This window comes from Delphinapterus leucas, chromosome 9, assembly GCF_059928025.1.
Source record: "Delphinapterus leucas isolate spDelLeu-1000000601 "Yukka" chromosome 9, BTC_Dleu_Yukka2, whole genome shotgun sequence".
NCBI lineage: Eukaryota > Metazoa > Chordata > Mammalia > Artiodactyla > Monodontidae > Delphinapterus > Delphinapterus leucas.
Window position 1 is genome coordinate 46,598,512 of NC_143137.1, and position 11,107 is coordinate 46,609,618.

An 11,107-nucleotide genomic window follows, 5' to 3' on the forward strand; every position below is an offset into this window, starting at 1 on the left:
TGGCTTGGCTTCAAAAACCCATTGGACAGTAAACTGCTAGAATCCCCCTATAATTTGCTAGGCAGCAATGTGATGTCCTGTAACTCTGAAGAAAGTTTACTAAGGCTTACTTAGTGTAAGTATTCTCATTAAAGTTTCCCACAGCTCTTGAGTTTTCAGACAAACATTTGTCTTACTGTGTGCCCCAAATACTATACTGAGTGCTGTACATAGATTATCTTAAGCCTCACAATTACTTCATGGAATATGTACCGACACTAGTTCATTATAATGACAAGGAAACTGAGGCTTAAGAAGTAAAGTAACTTTCCCAAATTATACTATCAGAAAGTGATAAGAGGCAGGATTGAAACAACGGGGTTGTAACCTGCAATTGAACTTGTGTAACAGGCAATTGAACTAGAGACTTAGATCTTCAGGTTCTCCAAACTGAATTATTTTGAGGCTTAATCATACCTACTGGATAGAAGGAGAAAGAATATGGTGACGATTAGGTGAGTTTTGGATAACTAGTTCCAAGAAAGCTTCAGTGACTGAAGGGTTCAGATACTGGACAGAACTCTAAATGGTGGACAAGAGTCAATATGCATTTTCAGATTCTTCTGCTTCTAGAATCACCCCCTCCTCCATGACACCAAAATATTATAGGATATTTGAATATTTGTAGAAGGATTATTCTATTAATTTAGAAAGTGTTTGAGTGCCTACTGTATGCCAGGCAAAGTTCCAGTTAGGGGCAGGGGTAGACTGGTGAGCAAAGTAGACCAATTCCTGCCTTCATGAAGTTTACAGGTCAGACAATGTCATTTTAGAGATAGAGGTGGTTCCATAGTTATGGAGGTGAGACGCCTTTGGGGACCTTGGTCTATGGATGTGGAGGGTCTTATTCAGCCTCTGAAAGTTTGAACATCCTTCCCAATGCTACAAAACTATTTCCCCTTCTTCATTAATAAATCCTGAGTTTCTTCAGGTATCCAAACACTTCGGAATGGGTGGATTTAGCCGCAGTTCAGGTGAAACCCTTTCTGTTCTAAACCAGTTCTTCTCAAATTTATCCTGCATTGGAATCACCTGGAGGGCTTGTTAAAAAGATTGTGAAGCATCACATGAACGACCGCGGTCACGTGAGCACAGTTTTCGCGGGGCTCTGGCTGCGGCTTCCTCCGGTAAGTTGCGGTCACGGTCATCTCTCGGCCTCCCGCCGCCGGCCCGGGGGAGGCGGGGAGGAAGCGAGGGCGCTGCCAGGCTGCCCAGACGACGCCAGCACAGGAGCCCCCGCCGCCCCGCTGCCCCGCCGGACCTCTGCGACCCCAGTTCCTGGCGCACAGGCTTTTGGTGCTGTTGCTGGTGCTTTCTTCCTTGGCTTCGGCTATGATAGTCCTGCTGACCTCAGACTCAGGTTACAAGGATATGCAGGTGAATACCACGAAATTCATGCTGCGGTATGCCTGGTATTCTTGGCCCAATGTAGTTTTGTGTTTCTTTGGTGGCTTTTGTGTTGTGTGTGTGTGTGTGTGTGGTACGCGGGCCTCTCACTGCTGTGGCCTCTCCCGTTGCGGAGCACAGGCTCCGGACGCGTAGGCTCAGCGGCCATGGCTCACGGGCCCAGCCGCTCCGCGGCATGTGGGATCTTCCCGGCCCGGGGCACGAACCCGTGTCCCCTGCATCGGCAGGCGGACTCTCAACCACTGCGCCCACCAGGGAAGCCCCTCTTTGGTGGCTTTTTGATAGAGCAAGCATTTGGAATACGATGGGGCACCATTATTTTTAGTTGCTATTTGTTTTTGCCCTGGGTAGAATATTTAATGCTTTTTGGCTGATGGAGTTTGGATGGTTAGGTTTGGGATGGGTGGGGACTCCTTAGCAGTTGCCCAGAATACGTATGCTGTGAGTTGGTTGAAAGGCAAAGAATTAAACTTGGTGTTTGGTGTAAGTTGGACTCCAGCTTAGCATGGCTGGAATTGGAAGAACAGCAAACATGAACCTCATGAGATGGCTGTATTCTAAGGTTTAAGCTTCCTTGGGTTCTGCTGGTCACACAACCCTTGGGGTCACACTTATGACTGCGGGTATAACATGTATTCTTTCACGAGTCTGTGCCTTGGCCCTTGCTTATTTGGATCAGACAGCAGAAAGAATCCTTCATAAAGAACAAAGAAAAACAGGTGAAGTTATTGAGTTGACTGATGTGAAGGACTTTTCCTTACCCCTGTGGCTATATTTATCATCTGTGTCTGCTGTTACGTTGCCGTGTTCCCTTTCATTGGACTTCACAAAGATTTCTTTACAGAGAAATTTGGATTCTTCTCCCAGACAGCGGGTGATATTAGCAGTATAGTGTTTGGGCTCCTGGTGGATAAAACGGGAAGTAACATCATCTGTGTGCAGTGGTGACCATGCTTGCTTCCCACATGATGCTGGCCTTTATGCTGTGGAACACTTGCATTGCTATGTGTCTCCTGGGACTCTACTATTCGTTGCTTGCCTGTGCATTGTGGCCAGTGGTGGCGTTTGTAGTTCCTGAACATCAACTGGGAACCGCATATGGCTTCATGCGGTCCATTCAGAATCTTGGGTTGGCCATCATTTCCATCATTGCTGGCATGATATTGGATACTCGGGGATATTTGTTTTTAGAAGTTTTCTTCATTGCCTGTGTTTCTTTGTCACTGTTATCTGTGGTCTTACTCCACTTGTTGAATCATATCCAAGGTGGGAACCTAAATTATTCTGCAAGACGAAAGGAAGAAACAAAACTTTCTCATGCGGAATGAGAAGTTTAAATGACTGTGTCATGAGAATGGGCTGCACACATCATTGGTTTGAAAAACTTTATTTTTTCCTCAAATTTAGAGTTTAGTTGTTAGGAAAAATAATGGTCTGGAGAGTTATTATATTTATATTTTGAATACACTTATTTTAAAGTATAATTCTGAGGACTGTTTTAGCCTGTGTCTTTTGTATTGCTGAAGAATTCTACTTTGGGATAGGCTCATCAGTGGTGAAGTTCAGAAAATTGTACCTGGTACATGTGGGTGATTTTGAGTACGGACACTGAATAATGGAAATCTTTGGATCTCATATTGAGATAATTTTCACAAAGAGTATCATAGGAATATGGCCTTTTCTTTATCTTAAAGCCAAAAAAAAAAAAAAAGCTTTTGAGGGAGTAGAAGTGATTTTTTTTTGGTCTTTTTGTATCTTGTCCATCATGTGCCCCAACTGCACATGCACAACAGTTATTTTTAGCCCCTTATAGTTTCTTTGTATTCTGTTGCTCCAGGAAACGTGTGTCCAGGTACAAGTGCTGCAGCAAAGGGGCCCAGGGCCCAGCCTGTCTCAGTTTGAAGTACATGGTATAATACTGTATGCTTAAAAGTTTTAGAACAGCTTGAAAGTGCATTCCTTATTCAGGATAAGTTTATTTACATCCTTTTTTTCTGATTTACGGTGTACTGTGTCATTATTCAGTTGTTAATTCTTTAGGCTTTGACGGCCATGTGACTGTTCTCGCCGATGGGTGTTGAAAGTTGGCCTTACCAGTTGGGAAAAGTCTGCTGCTGTGGAGGGCCTGTGTGGTCTGGCTTCCTCTTTCCACTACCTCTGTGCCTCAGCTACAGTGAGCTGCTTACATTTTTTTCAAATTGGTTACATCTCTTCCCTTCTCAGGGGCTTTGTCCATGCTGCTCCCTTTGCTTAGACTATTTTAGCCAGGATTCTCTAACAACCTGGTTTCATAGGATTTAGGACAGAAAATTTTAGCCCCCCACTGGGAACCATTCTCCCTGTGGAAACTCTTCCAGACCCTTCAGGCTATATAAAGTTCTTCTAAAATTCCTGTGATCTTTGAAAACCCCTGTACTTTTCCTTCGTAGCTTTCCTCGGCTTATCATGAAGAATTTGTGATGAGGTATGTGTGGGTGTCTCTTTATTTTGGTTGTAAGCTCCACGAGGGCAGAAACTGTCTCTGATATGTTAATAATAATTGTGTTGATAGTGCCTAGCACAAAGTAGGCACAAAATAAATATTTTTTTGAATGATGCATAAATAAAAAGGAGAGTAAACTGGGACCAAAAACATATTGTGAGGCCCCAGCCCCAGTCAGTGATTCAGGCCTGAGAAATTGCATTTTTAACAAGTCCCAGGCCACAGTGTTGCTGGCCAAGGGACTATACTTCGTGCCACACTGACCTGAACTAATCATGGGAATCTCATTCCCCTTGCTAGTGACTGGTTTAGCAATAAACATGCTATGCAATTCTGGCCAAGGTGTTGTGAGGGCATATATGTCGAGGGAAGGATTTCTTAGCTATTAAATGGGACATGCAGGATGAGAAAGACATTGTCCTGCTTCTCCTTGAAGCTACCTTCTTATACGATGTTTGTCAAAGCCTGAGGGAAATGCCAACAAACCGAGCATGATGGAATAGAAAGAACCAATAGAAAGCACCAATCTTGGAGATGCCCTACATTTGGATTTCTTGTTGAGATAATTAATGTCCCTATTGTTGAAGCCCTTTGCATCATAGTTTCATATTATGGTGCAACAGATACTTTCCTGATGGATGAATCTAGTGCTTCTTAAAGGTTAATGATCATCTCCTTACTAGTAGAAGTCAGTAATCCATGCTCAAGCAGCGGTCTGTATGGGCTGTTGGTATTATATTGACCTTGCCATGGACTTGGGACTTGGGACTTTGTGACTGTTCCTGATTTTGTTCCAAGGTGATCATCTTGACCATTCCAAGAGTCAAGAACCTGTTGGCCCATAAAACCTGATGGGTTTTAGCATGTGACCCCTGTGGAAAAGAACCCACATCTCTCTCTCACACACACACACACGCTTATTCCTCACTTGATCCATGGCACTCAATTCCTGAATTCCTGGCCTAAAGACGTCTATCTTTGCCTTGTCACACGTCTTTTCTGCTTAGACTTTGGAGTCTGAGCATCTCTCCTTGGTGGGCTGTTTGGCCTGAGCTTCTGATTCTTGCAGCCCTACTTTGCCCCTGACAGTAATGCCCTGCTCCAGCCCCATGCCTCCACATCCTCCAAACCTGCCAATTAATGGACTAACCTGGGTTTGCCCTACCTAAGGATGGTCCTGCATACAATAATCAACATTTGTACATTACTATCCAGTTTATACTGAGCTTTTAGTTTTTATATTCAGGATCTCAATGGATCCTTGCGTAGAAGCACTCTGACAAGAAGGGGAGATCAGGTACTCTGTTATTATGCCCATTTTCAGATTAGGGAATTAGAACAAACCAAGATTATATCCATTGTGTAAATTAGGACATAGAAAAAATCAGGTAATTTAAGTGAGCAAACATCTATTCCAGTAATACTTGCTTAACTCTTTAAGAACATTTTGAAGTACACAATTTTTCAAGAAAGTCTGTTAAGGTTATAAATTTTCGGCAGCAATGAAAAATTTGTTCCCGTGGATGATTTATCATACATATGAGGTTTATAAGCCTATGAAAGGAGAGCTTTATGGGTTTTTCTTTAAAAATACAGGTTTTATCTTCTTTTGATAACCCCATTCACTGTAAAGGTTTAGCAATGTGCCATGCACCACATTGTCCTCACTGAAAAGCTCCTGTTAAGTTACAGGGACTCCTTAGTTGCTATATCCAAAGGGGACTCATCACCTTATCATCTTTTTTTAAAAATTATTTTCACTTTATAAGTCCAACAAACTATAACAGTCACTTTATTTAAAAAACTTTATTATTATTATTATTTTTTAATTTTTGGCTGTGCTGGGTCTTCATTGCTGCAAGCGGGCTTTCTCTAGTTGCAGCGATCAGGGGCTACTCTGTGTTGCGGTGCGCAGGCTTCTCATTGCGGTGGCTTCTCTCGTTGTGGAGCACGGGCTCTAGGTGTATGGGCTTCAGTAGCTGTGGCACGCGGGCTCAGTAGTTGTGGCTTGCAGGCTCTAGAGTGCAGGCTCAGTAGCTGTGGCGCACGGGTTTAGTTGCTCCACGGTATGTGGGATCTTCCCAGACCAGGGCTTGAACCTATGTCCCCTGCACTGGCAGGCAGATTCTTTACCACTGTACCACCAGGGAAGCCCCACCTTATCATCTGTAGCAGCATTTGACCCTGGTGACTTCTCCATCCTTGAAGTTCTATCTTTCTCTGCTTTCTTCTTACACTCCTGACTCTGTGCTTCCTCCTCTGGCCATTTCTGACCTTCCTTTCAAAGTTCTCTAACTTTGCCTGTTCCTTAGACTTTACTGTTACCCAGGGACCTATTATTGGTCTTCTTTATTTCAGCTGACTATACAGTCTGATCTCATCCTTCTTTCTCGAGCTCCAAAACCATGTGTTCGGCCATTTGCTAGACATTTTTACATGGGTGAGCCATTAGCACCAAATGCATCCTGCAAACTGAACCCATGATTTCTCCCTGCTGAACCCCCTTTCCTTCCTGTATTCTCTTATCTTCCTAAATAGTCATTTAATTGTAAAAACCAGAAATGAGGGTGTCATTTGTGACTTCATCTGTTCAATCTTGGCATCAAATCAGTAAGTCTTGACAACCCCCTAAATATCTCTCTTACCATGACACTTCTCCATCCCTACTGCTGGGAATCAAGTTCAGTTGGTCATTGCCTATAACATCTTCTTGATTAGCTTCTGTCTTTCTAATCTTACATCCTCTGGCCTATCCTCCACGTGTCACCAGACCAATCTTTCTAAGTTTGACTCATACTTGGCACACAAGGTTCCTTATTCCCTGGCACAGACGTGCTTGTTTAATCTCATTCCCCCTCCTCTTCCCTCACATTTCATGTGCTGGTTAAACCCAACTCTGGAGAGTACTCTGAACTTTCCATGCTTTCATGTGTTTACGGCTGGCACCTATGTACTCTGCCTGGGGAAGCCAGGGAAAGTCTCAGCAGAGAGGAAACTTCGAGTTGAGACTTGCTGGATGAGTAGGAGTGTGCCTGACCAGCATGTGGTGTCCACCATTCTTTTTTTTATTTTATTTTTTAACATCTTTATTGGAGTATAATTGCTTTACAATGATGTGTTAGTTTCTGCTTCACAACAAAATGAATCAGTTATATATATACATATGTTCCCATATCTCTTCCTGCTTGCTCTCCCTCCCTCCCACCCTCCCTATCCCACCCCTCCAGGCAGTCACAGAGCACCGAGCTGATCTCCCTGTGCTATGAGGCTGCTTCCCACTAGCTATTTACCTTACGTTTGGTAGTGTATATATGTCCATGCCTCTCTCTCGCTTTGTCACAGCTTACCCTTCCCCCTCCCCATATCCTCAAGTCCATTCTCTAGTAGGTCTGTGTCTTTATTCCTGTCTTACCCCTAGGTTCTTCATGACATTTTTTTTTCTTAAATTTCATATATATGTGTTAGCATACGGTATTTGTCTCTCACTTTCTGACTTACTTCACTCTGTATGACAGACTCTAGGTCTATCCACCTCATTACAAATAGCTCAATTTCGTTTCTTTTTATGGCTGAGTAATATTCCATTGTATATATGTGCCACATCTTCTTTATCCATTCATCCGATGATGGACACTTAGGTTGTTTCCATCTCCGGGCTATTGTAAATAGAGCTGCAATGAACATTTGGTACATGACTCTTTTTGAATTATGGTTTTCTCAGGGTATATGCCCAGTAGTGGGACTGCTGGGTCATATGGTAGTTCTATTTGTAGTTTTATAAGGAACCTCCATACTGTTCTCCACAGTGGCTGTATCAATTTACATTCCCACCAACAGTGCAAGAAGGTTCCCTTTTCTCCACACCCTCTCCAGCATTTATTGTTTCTAGATTTTTTGATGATGGCCATTCTGACTGGTGTGAGATGATATCTCATTGTAGCTTTGATTTGCATTTCTCTAACGATTAGTGATGTTGAGCATTCTTTCATGTGTTTGTTGGCAGTCTGTATATCTTCTTTGGAGAAATGCCTATTTAGGTCTTCTGCCCATTTCTGGATTGGGTTGTTCGTTTTTTTGTTATTGAGCTGCATGAGCTGCTTGTAAATCTTGGAGGTTAGTCCTTTGTCAGTTGCTTCATTTGCAAATATTTTCTTCCATTCTGACAGTTGTCTTCTGGTCTCGTTTATGGTTTCCCTTGCTGTGCAAAAGCTTTGAAGTTTCATTAGGTCCCATTTGTTTATTTTTGTTTTTATTTCCATTTCTCTAGGAGGTGGGTCAAGAAGGACCTTGCTGTGATTTATGTCATAGAGTGTCCTGCCTATGTTTTCCTCTAAGAGTTTCATAGTTTCTGGCCTTACATTTAGGTCTTTAATCCATTTTGAGCTTATTTTTGTGTATGGTGTTAGGGAGTGATCTATTCTCATACTTTTACATGTAGCTGTCCAGTTTTCCCAGCACCACTTTTTGAAGAGGCTGTCCTTTCTCCACTGTACATTCCTGCCTCCTTTATCAAAGATAAGGTGACCATATGTGCGTGGATTTATCTCTGGGCTTTCTATCCTGTTCCATTGATCTATATTTCTGTTTTTGTGCCAGCACCATACTGTCTTGATTACTGTAGCTTTGTAGTATAGTCTGAAGTCAGGGAGCCTGATTCCTCCAGCTCCGTTTTTCGTTCTGAAGATTGCTTTGGCTATTCAGGGATTTTTGTGTTTCCATACAAATTGTGAAATTTTTTGTTCTAGTTCTGTGAAAAATGCCAGTGGTAGTTTGATAGGGATTGCATTGAATCTATAGATTGCTTTGGGTAGTAGAGTCATTTTCACAATGTTGATTCTTCCAATCCAAGAACATGGTATATCTCTCCATCTATTTGTATCATCTTTAATTTCTTTCATCAGTGTCTTATAATTTTCTGCATACAGGTCTTTTGTCTCCTTAGGTAGGTTTATTCCTAGATATTTTATTCTTTTTGTTGCAATGGTAAATGGGAGTGTTTTCTTGATTTCACTTTCAGATTTTTCATCATTAGTGTATAGGAATGCCAGAGACTTCTGTGCATTAATTTTGTATCCTGCTACTTTACCAAATTCATTGATTAGCTCTAGTAGTTTTCTGGTAGCCTCTTTAGGATTCTCTATATATAGTATCATGTCATCTGCAAACAGTGACAGCTTTACTTCTTCTTTTCCGATTTGGATTCCTTTTATTTCCTTTTCTTCTCTGATTGCTGTGGCTAAAACTTCCAAAACTATGTTGAATAAGAGTGGTGAGAGTGGGCAACCTTGTCTTCTTCCTGATCTTAGTGGAAATGCTTTCAGTTTTTCACCATTGAGGACGATGTTGGCTGTGGGTTTGTCATATATGGCCTTTATTATGTTGAGGAAAGTTCCCTCTATGCCTACTTTCTGCAGGGTTTTTATCATAAATGGGTGTTGAATTTTGTCAAAAGCTTTCTCTGCATCTATTGAGAAGATCATATGGTTTTTCTCCTTCAATTTGTTAACATGGTGTATCACGTTGATTGATTTCCGTATGTTGAAGAATCCTTGCATTCCTGGAATAAACCCCACTTGCTCATGGTGTATGATCCATTTAATGTGCTGTTGGATTCTGTTTGCTAGTATTTTGTTGAGGATTTTTGCATCTATGTTCATCAGTGATATTGGCCTGTAGTTTTCTTTCTTTGTGACATCCTTGTCTGGTTTTGGTATGAGGGTGATGGTGTCCACCATTCTTGATCCCACGGAGCCTGTACTTCAGTGGGAGAGAGATGGACACACAGTTGCAATACTCTGTGATAACCGATGGATTAGAAGTATGTACAAATGGCAGTAGAAGGCAGTGAAGGAGGTCCTTGAGTATGATAGTATCTTTTCAACTCAGGAAAAAAAATGACCCTGGCTTATTTGCATTTACAAAGCATCCAATGAAGCAAACCCCTCCAAAGCATAGGGTCTAACGTGGTGCCTCGCGTGTAGCAAAATACATGGAAGTGGAACAACGAAATGGACTAGGACATTGTGAAACGAACCTGAAGACAAGGAAAGAGTCTTTCTGAACCACACTCATGAGACCCTCTATATTTTATCAAAATAGACTTCATTTGCCCTCTCCTCCTTCTCATCCCCTCTCCTGAATGTTGGTGCTCTAGAGAACTTTGAATCAGGCCTCTCCTGTATTTCTCTGTTCCGGGTCCCTGGGCACTCTTATTCAATTATTACCTTGGTTCCAATTATTACCTCTGGTGTCGCTCCTAAATTCCTACCTCCAGCTTGGGTCTGTTAGTGCAATTGCTCATGAAATATCTCTTCCTGGAAATTTCACAGGTATCCCTATTTCGTCATGTCCAACATGGAACTCATCATCCTCTTTACTTTTTCCACCCCTCCTCAAGAACCTCTGGCTCTCTTTGTGTTCATTTCAAGAAATATTAGCCAGTTGTCAAATTAAGCAGTGTGGGAGTCGTCCTTGATTCTCTAATCCAATCTATAGCCAAACATTTTCAACGCTGCCTCCGAAATATCACTCAGTTCTGTCTATTTTTCTCTGCCTTGCTACCACCTGATCCAGGCTACATCACCTTAGACTTACAATGACAACAACGAACATCGAAGTGACTCCCTGCATCTACCTTCACTACCCCCATCTGCCTGCATATTCTCTGATGGATCCACAGTCAAGTAAGTGATCTTTAAAAAATGTAAACAAGATTGTGTCATTTGTTTCTTAAAACCCATTAATGCTAAAGGCAATATGGTGTCCTAGATTGTATCCTGGAACAGAAAAAGGACATTAGCGGAAGACTCATAAAATCCGAAAAAAGCCTGGAGTTCAGTTAATAGTAATGTACTAACGTTGGTTTCTTGGTTTAAATAAATGTACTGTGGTTATATAAGATGTTAACATTAGGGGACAGAGGGTGAGGTGTACACAGGAACTCTCTGTGGTATCTTTGCAACTTTTCTGTAAATATAAAACTGCTCCAAAATTAAGTTTATTAAAAACAAAAATCGTAGCACCAGCGCCTTTTATGTTAGAGTCCAAAATCCTTAGCATGACCAGCTTTTGCTCTCCAGCCAAACTAAACTTATTATTTAATTCTTCCAGTGAGACAAACCTTTTCCTTGCCAGTATTCAGTGTCTGGCCCATTAATAAGTGCTTGATAAATGTTGGTG

At 41.9% G+C, this 11,107-nt stretch overlaps 1 pseudogene; it reads left to right on the plus strand.

Annotated features, from left to right (window-relative positions):
• The first annotated feature begins 895 nt into the window (after positions 1-895).
• LOC111182915 (lysosomal dipeptide transporter MFSD1-like) lies at positions 896-3,228 on the plus strand (annotated as a pseudogene).
• The last annotated feature ends 7,879 nt before the right edge of the window (positions 3,229-11,107 follow it).